Here is a 22,147-nt window from a genome sequence, read left to right on the forward strand (position 1 = left end):
GGTTGCATGAGCCAAGATCGCGCCATTGCACTCCAGCCTGGGCAACTGAGCAAGATGCTATCTCAAAAGAAAAAAAAAGGAAAAAAAGGAAAAAAACATCAGTGAAATTCATAGTGTAAATATACTAAAAAGAAGAAAAAGATCATCTCAAGAGTTAAAGGATTTAGAGAAATCCACCGTCCAATCCTGATTAAAACGAACAACAACAAAAACTTCAGAAATATATGCATATAAGCATATTTCTTAAACCTCATGGAAGGCATCTATGAAACATCTATAGCTAACATCGTACTTAATGGTAAAAGACTAAATCCCTTCCCATTGGGATAACAAACATGGCAAGTATGTGCGCTCTTATGACTTCTGCTAAATATTATACTGTAGATTCTACCTGCTGCAACAAGGCAAATGGATAAAGTAAATCTGGATTGCAAGGAAAAATTAAAACTCTCTTTATTTACATATTCATAAGTAAACTTGCTAAACTGACTTATTTGTTCTAGGAATATAATAGTAGATTCAGCAGAATTTTTTTCTATAGATCAAGACACATAATGGAGAAAAATAGCCTCTTCAACAAATTGTGCTGGAAAAAAAAATATCCATATGCAGAAGAATGAAATTGGACTGTAACCTCACATCGTATACAAAAATCTACTCAAAATAGATTAAAGGCTTAAATATAAGACCTCAAAACAGATTACAGGCTTAAATGTAATACTTGCTTTTTCTATACATCTGTAGAAAAAATTCTGCTGAATCTACTGTCATATTACTAGAACAAATAATTCAGTTTAGTAAATTTGCTTAATATTCTTAATACTGTGAAACTGAAGATTATGAAATATTAGTGAGGTAAATTAAAGAAGAACTAAGTAAATGAAGAGACACAGTGTGGTCACAGATAAGAAAATTCATTGGCCGGGCACGGTGGCTCATGCCTGTAATCCCAGCACTTTGGGAGGCCGAGGCGTGTAGATCACGAGGTCAGGAGATTGAGACCATCCTGACTAACATGGTGAAACCCCTTCTCTACTAAAAAATACAAAAAAAATTAGCCGGGCGTGGTGGCATGTGCCTGTATTGCCAGCTACTAGGGAGGCTGAGGCAGGAGAATGGTGTGAACCTGGGAGGCAGAGCTTGCAGTGAGCCGAGATCGCGTCACTGCACTCCAGCCTGGGCAACAGAGCGAGACTCTGTCTCAAAAAAAAAAAAAAAAAAAGAAAATTTATTATTGTTATGGTGCCAGTTCTCTCAAATTGGCCTATAAATTCAGTGTAATCAGAATTAAAACCCTAGCCACCTTCTTTGTAAAAACCGACAAGCTTATTTAAAAATTAATGTGGAAATGCAAAAATAATTTAATAAAGAAGAACAAGGTTGAAGGAACTGCCTTTGTGATTCCAAGATTCACTATGATGCTAAAGTAATCAAGAGAGTGTGACATTAGCATAAAGACAGGTACTAGTTCAATAAAACAGACAAGAGGACCCAAAACATACCCACACATCTACATGGGCAGTTGATTCTTTAAGAAAGGTGCCAGGACCGGTGAATGGGTATAAAGTGTAAGATTTTCAACAAATGATGCTGGAACAATTGAATAAATAAGAATTAAAAAAAGCTTCATTCACAACATACACAAAAACTAATTTGACATGGATTATAGCTATAACAGTCAAAAATACAAAACTTTTATTAAAAATTACAAGAAAAATTTAGTGACTTTGGATTTGGCATATATTTTGATAACATTCAAAGCATAATCAACAAAAGGGAAAAAGTACTAAAATAATAACACATCCAAATGGGAAGAGAGGAAGTCAAACTATCGCTATCTGCAGATGACAAGATTCTATATCTAGAAAACCCCATAGTCTTGGCCCAAAAGCAAAGAGCAATGAAGAACTTCAGCAAAGTCTTAGGATAAAAAATCAATGTACAAAAATCACTAGCATTCCTATACAACAGCAATAGTCAAGCTGAGAGCCTAATCAGGATTGTAATCCCATTCACAATTACCACAAAAGATATAAAATGCCTAAGAATACAGCCAACCAGGGAGGTGAAAGTGTCTCTACAAGGAGAATTATAAACCACTACTGAAAGAAATCAGAGAGGGTCACAAACAAATGAAAAAACAATCCGTGCTCTTGGATAGGAATAATCAGTACCATTAAAATGGCCATATCCTTTGTGGCAATTGTGAATGGGATTGCACTCCTGATTAGGCTCTCAGCTTGACTATTGTTGTTGTATAGGAATGCTAGTGATTTTTGTACATTGATTTTCTATCCTAAGCAATTAGCAGTTTCAATGTTATTCCTATCTACCAGTGACATTCTTCACAGAACTAGAAAAATGTATTTTAAAATTCATATGGAGGCTGGGCGTGGTGGCTCACGCCTATAATCCCCAGCACTTGGAGAGGCAGAGGCGGGTGGATCACCTGAGGTCAGGAGTTTGAGACCAGCCTGACCAACAGGTTTACTAGAAACCTTGTCTCTACTATAAATAGAAAAATTAGCCCCACATGGTGGTTGTAGTCCCAGCTACTCAGGAACCTGAGGCAAGAGAATCACTTGAACCTGGGAGGTGGAGGTTGCAGTGAGTGAGTGAATGGCGATCACACCACTGCACTCCAGCCTGGGTGACACGGCCAGACTCCAACTCGAAAAAAAAAAAAAAAAAATCACATGGAAACTAAAAAGAGCCTAAATAGCCAAGGCAATCCTAAGCAAAAAGAACAAAGCTGGAGGCATCACATAACTCAACTTCAAACTGTACTACAGGGCTACAGTAACCAAAATTTCATGGAATTGGTACAAAAACAGATCCCAAAACCAATGGAACAGAATGGAAAGCCCTGAAATAACACTGCACACTTACAACCGTCTGATCTTCAACAAAGCTGACAAAAACAAGCAATGGGAAAAGGATTCCCTATTCAATAAATGGTACTGGGATAACTGGCTAGCCATATGCAGAAAATTGAAACTGGACCCCTTCCTTACAATATATACAAAAGTCAACCTAAGAGAACTTAAATGTAAAACCCAAAACTATGAAAACCCTGGAAGGCAACCTAGGCAATAACATTCTGGGCACAGGAACTGGCAAAAATTTAATGATGAAAATGCCAAAAGCAACTACAACAAAAGCAAAAATTGACAAATGGGATCTAATTAAACCAAAAAGCTTTTGCACAGCAAAGCAAACTATCAACAGAGTAAACAGACAACCAGACAACCTACAGAATGAGAGAAAATACTTGCAAACTATGCATTTGACAAAAGTCTAATATCCAGTATCTATAAGGATCTTAAACAAATTAACAAGAAATAAACAACCCCATTAAAAAGTGGGCAAAGGACTTAAACAGACAGTTTTCAAAAGAAGACATTCATGTGGCCAACAAGCTTATGAAAAAAGTTCCACATCCCTGATCATTAAAGAAATGGAAATCCAAACCACAATTAGATATCATCTCATACCAGTCATAATGGCTATTATTAAAAAATTAAAGGCTGGGCGGGGTGGCTCAGGCCTGTAATCCCAGCACTTTGGGAGGCCGAGGCAGGTGGATCACGAGGTCAGGAGATCGTGACCATCCTGGCTAACACGGTGAAACTCCGTCTCTACTAAAAATACAAAAAAAAGAAATTAGCCAGGCATGGTGGTGGATGCCTGTAGTTCCAGCTACTTGGGAGGCTGAGGCAGGAGAATGGCATGAACCCAGGAGGTGGAGCTTGCAGTGAGCCGAGATTGTGCCACTGCACTCCAGCCTGGGCGACGGAGCTAGACTCCATCTCAAAAAAAAAAAAAAAAAGTAAAAAGAAAAAACAGACGCTGGTGAGGTTGCAGAGAAAAGGGAATACTTATCCATTGTTGACAAGCATGTAAACTAGTTCAACCATTGTGGAAGGCAGTGTGTTGATCCCTCAAAGAGCTAAAATCAGAACTCCCATTTGACCCAGAATTCCCATTACTGAGTACATACCCAAAGGAATATAAATCATTCTATCATAAAGACACATGCACGCATATGTTCACTGCAATTCTATTCACAATGGCAAAGACATGGAATCAACCCAAATGCCCATCAAATGAAGACTGGATAAATAAAATCTGGTACATATATACTATAGAGTACCATGCAGCCACAAAAACGAATGAACTCATGTCCTTTGCAGTAACATTGATGGAGCCATTGAGTCATCAGCACAGGATAGAGGTGATCACTCATTTCTCCTAGAAAGCTTTCAATGGGCAACTTTTTTAAAAAGCTGGAAATTCACTTTAACTCAAGACATTATATAGTCAGTTTTCTTTTTCCCTTTTTTTGTGAGCTCTGTTCTAATCTCTCTATCCTTTGCTATTACTTCATCTCTTAACATTAAATATGTGAATGCCACTTGGATCTGTCCTTGAATTCTCCTTTGAGTCTATCTTTACTCATTCCTTTGATGGCCATGTCTATTTATATGCTGATTCCTCTAAAATTTACATTTTCATCTCTGACTCCTACTCTGAACTCCAACTTCCTAAATCCGACTGTCAAACTGATGGCTCCGTTGTGAATCTGATAAGTGCCTCAAATTTAACCAGTTAAAGTAAGTGCCCCTGATGTCACTCACCAGCCCCTTCTCACCAGTCTTCTCTGTTGATGGGAAGTCCATCTTTACAGTTGCTCAATACAAACCTTAACTCTGCCTGTTCTTAACATCACGTCTGGACCGTTAGGAAATCCAGTTGGTTCTGTTTTCAGCTATAAATATAGTTGTACCTAACCATTTAAGATCATCCTGGCACTTGCCTGATACAAACTATCTTAAAATCTTTTGAGTATTTTCCTCCCTCTCTTGTAATTCTAGCCACACCAGCTTTCATGCTTGTCCTGACCATGTTAGACACACTCGCCTTTATAGAACGTGAAAACATCTAGGTGCAACATTTTGGGTAAAGCTATTTTTCTTCTAGTCTCCTTAAGAATTGGCAAACGTCAATTTTATGTAAACAGTACATTTTGAGATATGGCTAATTAAATATAAATCGCAAACAAGGAAACTATAAAAACCCTAAAATGAGAGGTAATGAAATATTTTTTGAATCTATCTGCCCTGGGTTCATTGTGCCTTCTCTAAGCACTTGTAGCAGCAAGCATGCTATTGATACAGGAGTTAAGAAGGAATTACTTAGGTAGATAGCAAGGTCATGGGAGTCCTTGGTAAGGCTTTTCTTTTTAATGAAAAGCAGCCCCAAATTATTTTCTATCAATTAGCAGCCTGCAAGCCGGGAGCTTGTACGGGTGAATGCTGGCAGGAACTAAGGACTACACATTTTCAGAATGGCAGGTCCATCTTCCCTTCTCTGCCAGTCACGTGTACTGTAGAGGAGCAGACAAGATGGTGCCAATTAACAGGAAAGACCATTTGCATAATCTTGAGCGGGATGATCAGCCTTCCCTGTGCACTGTAGGGACTATAGGGATCAGAGCTGATGGGACTAATCTGTGAGCCCCGTGTAAATCAGACACCGCCTTCTCTAGCCTGCATATAAAATCTGCTGCAGTCTGCCACCTCCTTTCCCCACTTTTTCAGACTTTTCTATCTCTCTCTCCTGATCTCTCTCCTGCAAGGAGCTGCTCTCCTCTCTCCTTTCTTTTATTAAACTTTCCACTCCTTAACCCACCCACGTGTGTCTGTGTCCTGAATTCTCTATTGATGTGTGACAACAAACTCCAGGGATATACTCCAGACAGTGTAGCCACTTCATTATTACATTGAATTATTTTATAAAACCACCTACTATCAGAGAGCATGCTTCTTTGAAAAAAAAGGAATATAGTTTTTCTTTTGTTATTTCTGTAGTGCCTAGCAGATTAACTGACACACATAAAGCATACAATAAATATTTGTTGAATTAAACAGCTATTACTCTAATTAATATTTATTGCTGATCATGCAGATATAAACTGTCTGCCAAGTAGCTTCTATGGCTACTTGAACAAGTTTCAATTTGGAGGGTTCTAAAAGCTTTGTAGAGTTAACTTTGTCAACCCAATTATTTCTGAGAAGGTTTTCAATATTTTTAAAGTTTTTAAATATACAACATAAGTTATCCCCTCTAACACACAACAAAAGCAAAAGTAAGAATTTCACTTTAAAAAGGGGTCAGTTTAATTACATAAAGTTCAATTCAAAGTATAACCTTCAGTTTTCACAAAAATGTGTTAGCTCTAATCCCTCAAAGGAGGTAAGGCAATTGAACAGCCTGCGAAGGTAAAGAGATTTTCCAGTGAGAAATATGCTAATTGACAGGCATATTTAAAAGTCTAAAATAAACTTCAAGGATTCAAGATCATCTTTCATGTACAAAATTCAAAATTCCAAGAGAAAAATAGATACATGGCAATTAAGAAAAAAGAATAAAGGGAATATGTTTTGTTTTGGAACTGGCACTAAAACATACTTGTGAAGAAAAAAGTAAACTTACTGCTTTAAGATTTCAGTCGTATTAAATCTGCTTTAAAATGTTTACAAATTATTAAAATTTTTGAGAAATATGTTGTCTCATTATTTTAAGTTATCTAAAAAAATTAAATGTAAGTGTCACTTCAAAAATACACTAGTGAGTGATGTCGGCAAAAATGGTACACAATGCCAATAGCTTCTCCCTTCATAAAGCAATAAAAATAGGCAAAAACGGTCAGAATCAACATTTTTAAAATTCTGTAGGCTAATCAACAGCTTGCAGCAAGTAGGAGAACAATTAATCAAGGAAAAAATAAAACAGCTGAATCATGAAAAGACGAGCACATTTTGTGGTGTTTTATGTTATCATGGGGCTGTATCTTGCTCCCTAACTTGGTGGTGGTTTTGAAGAGTACACTTCCCACTATATTTTTAATTGTTTTGCATGCCTTATTTTTTGTTGAAAGCTGAACATGATATCATGATGCAGCAATATGAAAGTTAGTTTACCTCCCTACCCCAGAATTTCCTGTTGCTTCTTATTGTAGTTGTTGGTTGTTTAATTAGTGATTTTTCTGAATTACATTTTTAAAGAGTGTATTCTTTATTTGGTGTAGCCACTAAAGCCTCTGTTCCATTATCTCATTGGTGAGCTAGTGATTGAACATTTCACAGATGGGCTCGGTAGATTTTTGAATTTTCCCTTCAACATTTGGTCAGGGAGTTTTCATTTCTTCCTTAGGTTCCATTTTCTGCTGGCTCAGAGGCTGAAGATCAGCCAGAAGCAACAGGTTACAGGATTCTCCTATCTTTCCTGAACATGCACACAGCCCTTTGCATGTACACGGCTTAGAAATTACCAGAAATATGTTGGGATACTTCAAAACTCATTCCTCAAAGAATCTAATATCACAGATTTTCTTCTCAATCTTCTTTGTCTGTCTGTTGTTTACAACTATTATTAATGGGTACATGCAGCAATGACTAATATATTTACCTATAAATATTTTAAATATTTTCAACAAACTTTCCCGAGGGCATGAGATTAGGAGAGATCTGGGTAAGAAGAGATAAAGGCAAGCCCTTTGAGCTGGTCATCCAGGGAGCCAGTAGACAGGTAAAATAAAAAATAAAAATAAAAAAACACACTCTTTGCAAATGAGATCTGTTCTGCTTCTTACTTTAATTCTTTTAACATATTTATAATAGCTAAAAGACTTTGTTTACTACATTCAAAATATGTGCCTCCTGAAAGATATTTTCTATTTGCTGTTTTTCTTCCCTCTATGTATAGGCATACTATTCTGTTTCTTTATATTTTTATTAAAAATGGATATTTTAGGTAATATAGCAATTCTACTTTAAATTCCTCCATCGTTCAAGGTTTATAGTCATCAGTTTGCTCCTAGTTGTGGTTGTGGTAGTGTTGTAATTTTTTTGTTGCTGTTGACTTGTTTAGCACTTTCCTAGATAATTCTGTACATTATATATTCTCTGAAGTATGGAGCTATTGAATTATCTGTTAGTTTTTCATTTGTAACTCATGTTTCATTGTTAAGACTAGCTTTTTTGGGGTCACTTCTATGTTATTTTAATTTAGTGGTGAGCAATGAATTGCTAGAAAATTGCCTTCAGTGCCCCACCTGAATGCCTTATATCCTTTTCCAAGTAGATTTGTGTGAGAAAGAAAATCTTTGGATGTCAGAAAATTTATGACACAGCCTTAGCTCTTGCTTCCTGCTTGTGCAGGCAAGCCAAAGCTGAGTAACTGGTGCCTCTCCTTTCCCAGATCTTTCCTGGTCATATACACAACCCATGAGATCCCCAGGCATATATTGGAGTTTCTCACAATCTCCTATGATTGTTTATTCTCCGAGAATTTCTTTTTAAAATTTCCGGCTAGGCTTTTCTTTGCTTCATCTGAAACCACAACCATAGGTATCTGAAATACTGTCAGCAATTTATTATTATTTATTTAATGTTCTGGGGGTAGGCTACAATATCCTGCTCCATTAAGCTGATCTCTGAGTAAAATAAAATAGCCACTGCTTTCTGAGAATAGATTTTTGATTTTTAGAGACCTGCAAGTTCAGAACAAATATAACTGAGCCCTGGAGTGGTGCTTTTAATGAAACTTCAAAAGTAGCCATATCCCTCCATTGTTTGCCATGCTGCCAGCTTTTTGCTATATCACCACTGAGCTTAGAGGGAGGGAGGGAAAAGTAGATAACTCTAAGTTAGAACTGTCTTACCAAGGTGATATGGTTTGACTGTGTCCCCACGCAAATCTTACCTTGAATTCCCACATGTGGTGGGAGGGACTGGGTGGAAGCTAATTGAATCTTGGGGGCATGTCTTTCCCTTGCTGTTCTTATGATGGTGAATAAGTCTCACAAGATCTGATGGTTTTATAAGGGGGAGTTTCCTTGCACAAGCTCTCTTTTTGCCTGCTGGCATCAGTTTAAGATGTGACTTGCTCCTCCCTGCCTTCCACCATGATTGTGAGGCCTCTCCAGCCATGTGGAACTATAAGTCCATTAAACCTCTCTTTCTTTTGTAACTTGCCCGGTCTCAGGTATATCTTTTTCAGCAGCATGAGAATGGACTAATACACAAGGTTCAATAGTTTCTCTTTGGTAGATAATATTCAGTTTGTTCTTTGGATTTGAACGAATGCAAAAGTTCTGAAATCATTGATTTTATTTATGTTGTCCACATTTCCTTTGTTTTAGAAAGGGAGCAAGTTAACTGAGCATTTCACTTTGCCATTCTGGTAGATGATCAAGAAAATTTCTTTAAACTTTAGGGAATGATAATGAACTAGAATAATATTTATTTAGAAAGCCCATATAAATCTTCTGGGCATTTATAATAATAAGATAACATTTTTTGTTTCTTATATTTTGTCTATTTATATATGCATTTTTGTTTCTTGAATATATTTTATACATTATCATAAATTTTAGGATTATCAGTACTAGTTATGACTGCTTTTGTTTTTTCCTCACATGTGCAAAACCAAAGACATAACTTTCTCGGGACACTTACATGTTTGTCTTATTCCCTTATATATTCAATTATCTCTAATTATTTATTTTCCATGCAGTCAGATCTTCTTTGGTTTCCAGCATAATATGGTCCTAAGCTAAGGTATATTCAAAGAGTCAAAAACAAGCTTCAATAATTCCAGAGAAATTGTACTTTATTGTTTCTTACAAACAACTCCTACCAGTAAACAACACAGGGACTTAGGATGTGGAAACAACCCAGCTGTTGAGAAAAACTAAAATGTGGAGTCTTGGATGAAAAAGAACTTTATAAAAGTAACAAAGATATTAATTAGTTAAAGAAGAATCCTGTAGGCATATTTGTTAAGTTTTAACTGATAGGACTGAATCAACATGTTTAGCTTAACTGAATTTAGTTTTGACATTTTGAAAATGTGGAACAGGAAGCCATGTAAGCCAATAACATAGAATTTATTATAATGCCATCTACTATCATTGTCAACTGATTTGTACTCATATCTGGTCTAGTCTTGCCACCAATAACCATATACATTCTTAAAGAAATACAGCACAGGAATTAAATTTATTATTATTATTTTTTTCTGTAAGAGTCATACCAGATTTGGGGACTACAAAGTGGGATGCTGTCAGGAGCAATATCTAAAAAATGTGGAAGTAGCTTTGAAATTAAGTAATGGATAGAGGCTTGAAGAGTTTTGAGGAACTTGACTGAAAAAAATGCTAGATGATTTACTGTATTAGCTGTTTTCATGCTGCTGATAAAGACATACCCGAGACTTGGCAAATTACAAAAGAAAGAGGTTTAATGGACTAATAGTTCCATGTGGCTGGGGAAGACTTACAATCATGGCAGAGGACAAGGAGGAACAAGTAACGTCTTACATGGATGTCAGCAGGCAAAGAGACAGCTTGTGTAGGGAACTCCTCTTTATAAAACCGTCAGATCTCATGAGATTTATTCACTATCATGAGAACAGCACAGGAAAGACTTGCCCCCATGATTCAATTACCTCCCACCAGGTCCCTCCCACAACATGTGGGAATTCAAGATGAGATTCAGGTAGGGACACAGCCAAACCATGTCACTAGATTTTCTTGAAAAAATTCTTAGTATAAATATGAATGTTAAAAGTAATTCTGATGAGAACTTGGACAAAAATTAACAGATTAGTGAAAAATGGAGAAAAGTTTTTTTTGTTATAAAATGGCAGATAACTTAGCAATATTGTGTTCTAGTGTTTTGTGGCGAGTATAATGTATAAGTGATGCACTTGGATTTTTAGCTGAGGAGATTTCTAAGCAAAGTGTTGCAGGTGTGGCCTAGTTTTTTTCTTGCTGCTTAGAGTAAAATGCAAGAGGAGAAAAACAAACTGAAAAAGAAAATGCTGAGCAAAAATAAACTAGCACTTAATAATTTGGAAGATTCTCAACCTACCCAGACAAAATACTCTTGAAATAAGGCCAAGGGTGTGGCTGGACAACCATTTGCTAGATAGATTTGCTGTGTGACTCATGCATCCAGTAAACCATCTCAGCAAAAGCCAGAAATAGAGATGTGATTGCACAGGAAATATCCACTTTTGTCTACTGGTTTGAACTCCCACGTCTAGCACAGGAGGCCAATGAGGTTTTGGAGAATTTTATGCCAGCATAGCACTGCAAGCCTGCTTAGACTGAAAGAGGCAGAGAAGAGACAAAATAGAGGAAGGATAATTTTTAGGGCTTGTGGGGGCTATAACTGTCACCATAGACTGAAGGCCCAAACTAAAGGGTAGCCACTGCCCAGGGCCAAAGAGGTATGGCCACCACCCTTGTAGATCTGCAACACAGAGCATGGAGTCAACAAGGATTACTTATAGGCCCTAAATCTTAGTGGAATTTACCCAACTATATTCTGGCCTTGTTTGGAATCCATGATTCCCTTCTTCTTTCAGATTCTCCCTTTTTTAATGGAAATGCCTATCCTATGTCTGATCCACCATTGTATTTTGGAAGCAGATTATTTTTCTAGTTTCACAGGGTTACAGCTGGAGAGTAATTTTACCTCATGATGAATCACACCTCAAGTCTCACTCATATCTTATTTCGATATTTATGTAAGACTTAGAGCTTCTAGTTGACAATGGAATGAGTTTAAGCTTTTTAAAATGTTGGAATAGAATGAAGGTATTGTGTATAGGAGTAGAATGTGAATTTTGCAGGGCCAGAAGGTGGTCTTAAGAGTGGAATTGTCCTTCCCTAAAATTTACTTGTTAAAGTCTTAACTCCCGGTACCTCAGGATGTGACTGTGTTTGGAAATAGGTTCTTTGCAGATGTAATTAGTAAGGATAGGATGAGGTCATACTGGCTTAGGCTGGGCCTCTAATCCAATAGAACCAAAATCTTTACTAAAAGGGGAAATTGGGACACAGACATGCACATAGGGAGAACACTTTGTGAAGCCGAACCGCAAAGATTGCCAGCTCGTCACCAGAAGCTAGGATAGAAGCGTGGAAGAGATTCTTCCTCACACCGCCAGAAGTAACCATCCCTGTTGGCACCTTGATCTTGGTCTTCTAGTATCTGAATTACGAGACAATAAGTGAATGTTTTTTCACCTAACTAGCTTGTACTATTTTGTTATGGCAGCACTAGAAAATTAATACAGGTGACAACAAGAAAAGGTAAGAGAATCTCTTCATACTTGATGTTAAATCCAGTATTCACATGAACAAATAATTTGTAAATTGGATATTTATTAGTTAATATTACCTATGATCATAAAATTGTTTTAAAAGGTGTTTTATTATATCTTTTCTTTCTCAAGGCTCTCATTTCTTTATCTCTTTATAGCATGTGAATTAACATTCAGATTTTATCAGTAATTTACATTTTAAGTAAGAAAATATCACTTTATAGTAAAGTAAAGTAATTCACCTTAACGAGCTTGCATGTTTACATTTGTATCAGCAGGCTGGGGATAATGGCTCACACTTGTAATCCCAACACTTTGGGAGCTCAAGGTGGGCAGATAACTTGAGCTCAGGAGTTGGAGACCAGCCTGGGCAACATGGCAAAATCCCTCCTTTACAAAACGTACAAAAATTAACCAGATGTGGTGATGTGTGTCTATAGGCCCCGCTACTCGGGAGGCTGAGATAGGAAGATCACTTGAGCCTGGGAGGTTGCAGTGAGCCAAGATTGTGTCACTGAACTCCAGCCTTGCTGACAGAGTGAGACTCTGTCTCAAAAAATAACACATAAATAAATACACGTGCACCAACAGTTCTCTAGTCATTTCAGTAGCAGAATACACATTTCCACACAGCTTGCCCATTATTCAAGATGCAGATTACTATGTGTGGGACTCTGAGCTAATGATATACAATTTCTGATCCTCATATCCGATTGAAGAGATGTTTGATGTGAGTAGAACATGGGAAAAATTAATTGCATAAGAGCTTTATTTAGACACAAAAGCATAACTTGTCCAGAAGTATAGCATAGTCCTGAATTTATGATCTCAGGAATCATAGAGAATTCCAAGATTTTGGTCTCAACGATGCAGCCCTTATTATTCTACTCTTATTACTTTTGAACCTACGCATTTGACCATGCGCCTCCACTTTAACATTTTCTGTATTTTAGTTTTAGCCTCTGCTTGGCTATTATGTCACAAAACAGTTTAATAAAATTACCAGAGAGACAGGCTGCTCAATATTTCCCAGAAAACTGTTGCCTGACCCTCGCCCTCACATGCACCCCTTTCCTCAGTAAACATTTTCCCTTACATCCATGCCACAGTTTAATGTTACAACTATTTTTAATCATATGTTGAGAGTGATTTTCCTCAGCTTACCTTAGGAATGCAGAAGAAATGCAATAAAGACTCTTGTTTTCCATGATATCCTTTAAGCAGATTATAATCACAGATATACATTGGATATTCCCAAGGTTTTGTTTGAGGAATTCAGGAAAATATGAATAGACAAGAAAATAAACCTATGCTTTACTCACTAACATTTGCCCTACAACCAGAGAATAAATACTCCCAATTAGGTAACTTACATTAACAATAATTACTCACACTTAAAATTTTTTTTTCCTTTTCATACCCTGCAGTTGCCAAAGCTAAATTGACATTTGCAATGCATAACTTTGGCAAAGATGAAGTACTAGTTCTTCTACTGGGATTAATATATCACAAATTATTTTTGCCATTCCTTTTTATCTTCTCCATCCTTATGTTCATAATTGAAATAGTTCCTGCCAAATTCCTGAAATAATTCCTGCCAAATTGAAATGCCCATTACCTTGAATAGATAAGTCAGTATTTTATTTCAGACATGTTACATTTATATTTTCATATGCTATGGCCTAAAAATAGGTAATAGTTTGAAATTACTTGCAAGGTGGTTGTAAGGACAAATGGATAGATTGGTTGTGATAAATTCTATGATTTTTACATAAGAGACTGGGCTCTGGCCTCCAGTATCACCCCATCTTTAAATATCTGAGTGATTTATTTCAGGTTGGTCCATCTGTCAGTAGCACTTCTAAATGTAAAGGTTTAGATTAGATGGGCTTCATTTTCTATTACAGTTTCATAATACTATAATTAATCTTTTGCCTCCAGAAGTTTTTGAACACTGAATTTCTGGGAAAACTATGGATAATGGTATGTGTGATGATTAACACTGTCAACTTGATTGAATAGAAGGATACAAAGTATTGTTCCTGGGTGTGTCTGTGAGGGTATTGCCAAAGGAGATTAACATTTGAGTCAGTGGACTGGGAGAGGCAGACCCACCCTCAACCTGGGTGGGCACCATCTAATCAGCTGCCATCTCGGATAGAATACAGCAGACAGAAGAATGTGGAAGGACTTGACTTACTGAGTCTGCCAGCCTTCATCTCCCTCTCGTGCTGGATGGTTCCTGCCCGTGAACATCAGACTCCCAAGTTCTTCAGCTTTAGTACTCCTGGACTTACACAAGTGGCTTAACAGGGGCTCTTGGGTTTTTGGCCACAGACTGAGGGCTGCGCTGTCGGCTTCCTTGCTTTTGAGGTCTTCAGACTCAGACTGGCTTCCTGGCTCCTCAGCTTGCAGACGGCCTATTGTGGGACTTCACCTTGTGATCATGTGAGTCAATACTCCTAATAAACTTCCTTTCATATATACATCTAACCTATTAGTCCTTTCCCTCTAGAGAGCCCTAATACAGTATGCTAAAGAAGTAGCCACTAATGGCTTATTTAGTGGCAGGAAGGGCTCCACTATGTTGACATAAGAGGGGTTTAGTTCACAGAAAAGTTCTCAAAAATAGAGCATGTAAGAGGCACTTATTTCTATTAATAAGACCTGAGCATAAATGAGAAATATTTAAATAAGAACACCTACTTTATTACAAATACACAATATATAATATTTGACTTTTCATGGACTGGTACAATTTTCAAGCCATTTCATAAAAATGAATCAGAATAGCACGGATTGGTTTCTTGGTGTTTGCTGTGCACTGTCTTGGCTTGCCATATAAATTACCTTTATTTAACCTTCCCTCTCTCTATCTGAGTTTTGCATAATTCTCTTCATTTTACAATTTGAAAAACTAATGCTTAAAGAACTAAAGTCACAAGGCTCTCCAATATTTTGAACTCAAGTCTTCTGATTCCATGATTCCTCTAGAGTATTTCATATGTAACAGAGTGGGGAGGTATAGGGGTAAGAACATCTGTAATATGGCACATGCTTCTCTCACTTGAGAATCTGCAGACACTCACAAATCAGTTTTAAAGCAGTGGTGGTAGGGGCAACTTTGCAGTGAGGTATGTAATCTTGGGCAGCCATTTAACATCTCTAGACCTTGATCGCATCATTTGCAAAATAAAGAGTTCAGGGTATGTGAGCTCCAAAGCTCTGTACAGCCTGTAATTCAATCAATAACATAGCTTCAGAGGAAAGGCTGTACAAATTCACATAAAAACTAGATTTCTATGTACAGGGAGTCTGATGAATAGAGAGAGGCTTCACTAAGGGTATAATTTATTGATACCAAATGTTATATCTTCGTGGTTTCTTCTACAATGGAATAAACATGATAAATTTTTAGAAAGTAAATTAGAATTTTTTATATTTATTATCCACAGAAAAATATGGCTTGTTTAAATCACTAGTGTATTTTTGTGTGTTTATCAATCAATAACTTTTAACAAAAATGTTCTTTCTTCCTATGATAAAGGAAAAGCAGGCAAAATAGAAGATGCAACCACAATTTGAATAATCTTTCAAGGAAGACCTCTAATATGTCATACTAGGATTCTCTGTTGTCTGTCAGGGCTGTGTTTTCCACAAGTTAGAGTGGATCTTTTAATTTCTTTCTCTCTTTTTCTGAAGAAATGGGATCTCATTCTGCCACCCAGGCTGGCGTGCAGTGATGCAATCATAGCTCACTGCACCCTCAAACTCATGGGTTCAAGTGATCCTCCTGCCTCAGCCTCCTGAGTAGCTGGGACTAAAAGCACGTGTCGTCACACCCAGCTTGATCCTATAATTTCTATTTAGGAGAAAGCACTTAGAATCAAAACTTAGGTAAGAGTTTAAAAAACAACTGTGAATGCTTTTAAACATGCTAAATAGAGGCCATTCATTTAGAAAAGCTCATGGATTTTTATAAAAGTTTGAAGCATGGTCTTGACTGCCACAGCCCCCACCATCGGATGTGCTGAGATACCCAACCAGGAGGCTCAGGAGAAGCCAGAATTGATATATATCAGGACTTAGCTAAGGGAACCTGAGCAAAAAAGGGGCTTTATCATGAAGGATTAATTCTCAAAGTAAACCTCCAACATCTCATGCCATGGTCCATGACTATGGAGTCCAATAGCAGAGCTGGTTGAGTCCAGCACTTGTGGGGCATCTCAGATCCAGGGTAGCATCCCAGAGGGTTGTGTGCAGAGATCTCAATATAGGGGATCTTCAAAAAGGACGTTAGCCTGAGAAAGAGGGTAAAAACACTCCGCCTGACTGCTTTGCCCAGGGCCCCAGCAAAACAGGATCTAGAGGTACACTGCTGTGGAGGGGTCGATAAATCAAAGATTGCCAAATGTTGCCAACATACAGAAATGAGTGAGGTTTTCTAGAGGGTCTGGCCACAAAGCAAGCACGTCAAATTCCGTGGTGACAGATGCTGGGCTTTCAGGAGTTGAAGGTGGTGAAGCTTGTACTCTCACAGAAACCCAAGAGAGTGTGAACATTATTTGTTATTTTCTAGGCTTTACCATACATGGAAATAAACCATCATCTGTGCACACATATTTCAGTATCTGCTACCCCATACCATACCCATACTTTTTCATTACCAGGGGAATATGAATTTTGTCTTGTATCTCACTATTCTTTGCTGTACTTGATGAATGATGAATTTGTCAATAAATACTTGTTGAGTAAATTTATGAATGGTTGAATGAATGAATGAATGAATGACTAGATGAATCAGGACTAGATGTTCAAAGACAGATTTACTACATCAGACTTCACTCAAAATGAGAAACATTCCAAAAGTTCCCGACTTTGAAGCTTACCACTTAGCAACATTTAAGCAGAAAGCTAAAGATATTAATACATTTAATAGCAAATAAAAATAGCTCACATTTTAAAGCATGTTGCAATTTAATATCTGCTTTCATATCTTTCTTCACTTAATTAGCATTACTTTCTTATGGGGTAGATATTATTATTCCCTTTTTTTATTATTATTATACTTTAAGTTTTAGGGTACATGTGCACAACGTGCAGGTTTGTTACATATGTATACATGTGCCATGCTGGTGTGCTGCACCCACTAACTCATCATTTAGCATTAGGTATATCACCTAATGCTATCCCTCCCCGCTCCCCCAACCCCACAACAGCCCCCAGTGTGTGGTGTTCCCCTTCCTGTGTCCATGTGTTCTCATTGTTCAATTCCCACCTATGAGCGAGAACATGCGGTGTTTGGTTTTTTGTCGTTGCGATAGTTTGCTGAGAATGATGGTTTCCATAGTATTCCATGGTGTATATGTGCCACATTTTCTTAATCCAGTCTATCATTGTTGGACATTTGGGTTGGTTCTAAGTCTTTGCTATTGTGAATAGTGCCGCAATAAACATACAAGTGCATGTGTCTTTATAGCAGCATGATTTATAATCCTTTGGGTATATACCCAGTAATGGGATGGCTGGGTCAAATGGTATTTCTAGTTCTAGATCCCTGAGGAATCGCCACACTGACTTCCACAATGGTCGAACTAGTTTACAGTCCCACCAACAGTGTAAAAGTGTTCCTATTTCTCCATTTTAAAGATGAGAAAAACAACCAATCTATGTGACAAACTTAGAATGCACATTAAGGCCTTCCTGACTTCAGAATTCATGATTATTTATCCTGCACCTGATACTTTCGTATAAAAATCTACATGGGGCGGATGGTGGTTGAGGACAGGTAAGCGTGGAAGCATTTGGTTTCAGGGTAGAGCTCTCCCTTATTTCCCAGGGCACTGGACTACAGTACAGGTGTTTATATAACTCTTCCTTTAGGGCTCCCCTTCCATCAAACCACCACATATCCTGCCCCTTCTCTTGTAGAAATAATGATTCTACGTATGCTAGCATTGCTTAAACTAAGTAAGCTGTTCTTACGTGTGATCATGTTTATACATAAATATATGGTTCATTTAAATTTTTTTCCACCTTCCACACCAATTTTGCATTCCATATGTCAGGCAATAAAGCACAGAAAACAAAAGAATTTAGACCACCTGATGTGTGAAAAGCATGTAATCATATATTCTGTGTACTATACCATGTCATTTTTAAATGTCTGCTGTCTTAAATCACTTAAAACATGAAGCTCAATCTCCAGGACAAGACATATTAGACTTTCTGAGTTAAAATGTTGACTACCTTTCCACCTCATGTCTTTCACTTTTGTGTTTTTCAAACAAGAATTATTTTACCTTTCATATGCTTTTCCCCTGACTTACAGAGGTCTGACCCATCTCCTTTTTTTTTTTTTTTTTTTCTTTGAGACGGAGTCTCACACTCTGTTGCCCAGGCTGGAGCGCAGTGGTGCGATCTCGGCTCACTGCAAGCTCTGCCTCCTGGGTTCACACCATTCTCCTGCCTCAGTCTCCCAAGTAGCTGGGACTACAGGCGCCCACCACCACGCTGGCTAATTTGTTTGTTGTATTTTCAGTAGAGATGGGTTTTTGCTGTGTTAGCCAGGATAATCTCGATCTCCCGACCTCGTGATCCACCCGCCTCGGCCTCCCAAAGTGCTGGGATTACAGGCATGAGTCACCACCCCCAGGCCCCATCTACCTTTTAAAAGTTATTCTTGAAGAGAGGCACAATGTATTTTTCATTGGCATATTCTAAATTTTACTTAGGCTAAATTTAGCTTAGTACAGTCCCCACATATAAAAGGAAATCAGATAATATTTGCTATATTATTCATTCATTTTGGGATTAGAATATGAAATTCTCTCTCTGTACCATACACTTTGCTTAATATTAATTATAGAAAAATGCATAAAACATGTTTTCTTGTTTTAAATAAAAAAACAGTTGTCACTTGAAGCCACAAAACTAAATGACATCATTAACTATAAAATAGAAAAATACATATTGCTACTTTTTGTAAGTGATATAATGGACTAGAAATGGAGGCAAAGTTAACTCAATGATATGTGGGCAGTAAGGGGAATTGGGGAAAGCTATGAAGAGAAAGTGTCATTTAAACTGGCGCTTGAACCAGGAACTCACTGAGCAGCAGTGGGTAAAAAGCTCCGTTGCCTTAAGCCTTAAGCTCCACAACTGTTTCTTCAAATGTGACAGTACATTCTGAAAATAATAATGAGGATCCGAATTGTTATCCTGCTTCCTAGTTAGCAAGTTAGGCTGCCACAGTTTCACAAATGATGAGAGGAGACACTAGACATCTGAATCAGGTACAAAGGGCTTTTCTAGTTAACACAGCAGGCAGCCTGAGCTCCACACTCCTGTCAGCTCCCTTTTCCCCCAGGTCAAACATGGGCGACATGGCCTGGGTGGATTTTGTACATGTACTGAGTCTGTTTCTTTCATAGGTGACGAACCTCAAGCATAGGAAACCCAAGTTAAGTACAGTTGCCTAAGCTTTTTCCCAGAAGGACACACTGTTTTTATTACACTAGATAGAAACACATCTACTCCCTTCTTCAGAAACAGTTGCTGAAAGTCCAGAGCAACTCTTCCAAGGCTATTCACTAAATGAAAAATCTTGGAAAGATCATCATATCATAGGGAGCAAAAGGCTACCAACTCCTCTGCTCATAAGACACACGAAAATGTGAGAGATTCAGGAAGAATCATCCCCCAAAATATTTACCACTCATTTTTGTACCACCTTGTCTTCTGGTGATTTTTTTCAATGAAAGATTGTTTCCTCTGACACTTTGATTTTTCTGACCAACATAGGCTAGGACCAAGTCTGATTAATGTGTCTCATACAGTATTTAATTAAGGGTATTTGTAATAGGATTTCAAGCATCAGGATAAGCCCATTCCATGTCAATATTGTCCTCAACTATGTCTCCGGGCTTAATAATGTCTCAAAATATTGAGGATCTACATTAGGATCCCAGGTAGGCTTCTCTTTCAATGTCGGAGTTAACCGTTCCACTTGGTCTGGGGTAAGGATGTATTAGTGGATGCACAGACTCTGCCTTGGACTTGAAGGAGAAAGTCCAGAGCAACTCTATAGTCCATGCGCTCTGGCTGGTGAGGTGAGGCTGACCTGAATGCTTGGCAGGACCAAAATGGTCCCATTAATTACTTTAGTTAAAGTGGTTGTGTGATACACATTGTAGAAAAAAATTGTCCAAATGGTCCACATAAAACACCAGTTGGCTCTGTTTCTGGAACTTCTCAATCTCAGTAACCAGGAAAGCCCCACTTTGGAGAGATCTTTGTAGTTATCTGAGGCTATGTGACCTACTGGTGGCATTTACTTAAAAACTTACACATCTCTTATGACCACACTAGGGCCATTCGTTGTGTTTTTGGAAGGGCGGCAAGTTAACAGCTGAAGTAAATTTACTCACAGTGTAAAGTCACAGGGAGCACATGAGCCTCCTAGAAAAAAAAAAGTGTTGTTTGCAATTTTTCTCCCCAAATGGGACCTATATTATTTCGGGTGGGTACAGCTTGACGGTGTCCCCTTTGTGGTCTCTTGGCCAGCTGGTAGACTTTAGGTTGCTCCTAGTTTATTTTAAATAATCGAGGTTAGTCCTTGTTTTTGTAAGGATTACCTAAGGGCAATCAGTCAGCCTGTCCTAGTCCATGTGTCCATGCCGTTAGCCAGATGGCATTCATTTGACCCACAATATGACTGAGGGACCACTCTGGGGATGTGATGGGGAAGACATGCAATGGCGCTCACAGGTGCAGAAGCTGGGACCATCCTTGCTGTTTCCAGTAGAATTTGCAACAGGGTTAAAGGGCATATGAGTCAAATCATGGTCAGAGTTGTCTCTCAGCAAGGGCATGGCACATCCAACAGTCAGCTATATCTAGGGAATTAACAGCAATTCAGGAGAGCAGAAAGGGCCATTTTCTTTTACGAGAAAATCTCCAGAGGGCAATTCTAAAGATGTGGATTATCAATGTCCCTCCTTCCTCAATAAGTCCTGCTGTCTAAGACCTTTCTCCTCCAGGTGCTGGGGTCGTTACTGTTTACAAAACTAGGATGTCCCATTTCAGTAGCTATAACGTCACCCTTTGACAATCATCCCCTAATTCCACCTAGACTGTTCATCTGGAAAAGTGAGGAACAAGAGGAAAAAGGCATTTTTATACAACTTAACCAGAATTAGTATTGAATTGTTAAGCCCATTTAGGCACAGTTCCTTTCCAAAGGTTGTGCCAGCATCATTGGACTGTGATTTCCTAAGAAGTTCTTCATATGGAAACTGAATCTTGTTCCTCTTTCTTCTGCAATCTACTGCTATGAATACCTGATTCCTATAGATGCAGAGGTAACCTGGAGGGGAGAGTAAGTGTACTACAATCTGATGACAGAGTCTCAGTCTCTTAGCTGTGTCCTTGGGCTGTTTCTTAGCTTTTACTCCCCACAGAGGTGAAAAAAGAATGGCTAGGGGGGGGCAGAGCTGGGTGAATTCCCTCTACCCCTGGTGAAGTAAAACTCTAAAGTGTTTTCTCAAGTAAAGGCTCTTGTTACAGAGAACATTCTGGACATATTTCATAATGGTTATTTTCCTCCTTCATCTGTCAGAGACAAGACAATTTGTTTATTTGTTTATGGCTTTTTGCTGTGAGAACCTGGTGGGGTTCCTAGAGGTAAAAATAAATAAAAATGTGGGGAGGGGGGCCCAGCAGCTTCCTCTCTCATATTACCCTACACGCATCCTCCAGCTATTCATCAAAATGACAATTTACGGTTCCCACGAGTTCTGGCCCCAGCAGCTTCTGCTCCAGGTGAGCTGGCCTTGGCTGTGGTTCTCCGCATTGGCTAGCCTTTTCAGATTTTAGGGTGGCCATTTGCCCTGCTCTTCTCTTATAGGTCCAAGAAAAGTCATCGATTTTCAATTTGTTTTTCTTTTCTTTTCTTTTCTTTTTCTGTAAG

The sequence above is a fragment of the Symphalangus syndactylus genome, chromosome 9, assembly GCF_028878055.3.
Source record: "Symphalangus syndactylus isolate Jambi chromosome 9, NHGRI_mSymSyn1-v2.1_pri, whole genome shotgun sequence".
Classification (NCBI taxonomy): Eukaryota; Metazoa; Chordata; class Mammalia; order Primates; family Hylobatidae; genus Symphalangus; species Symphalangus syndactylus.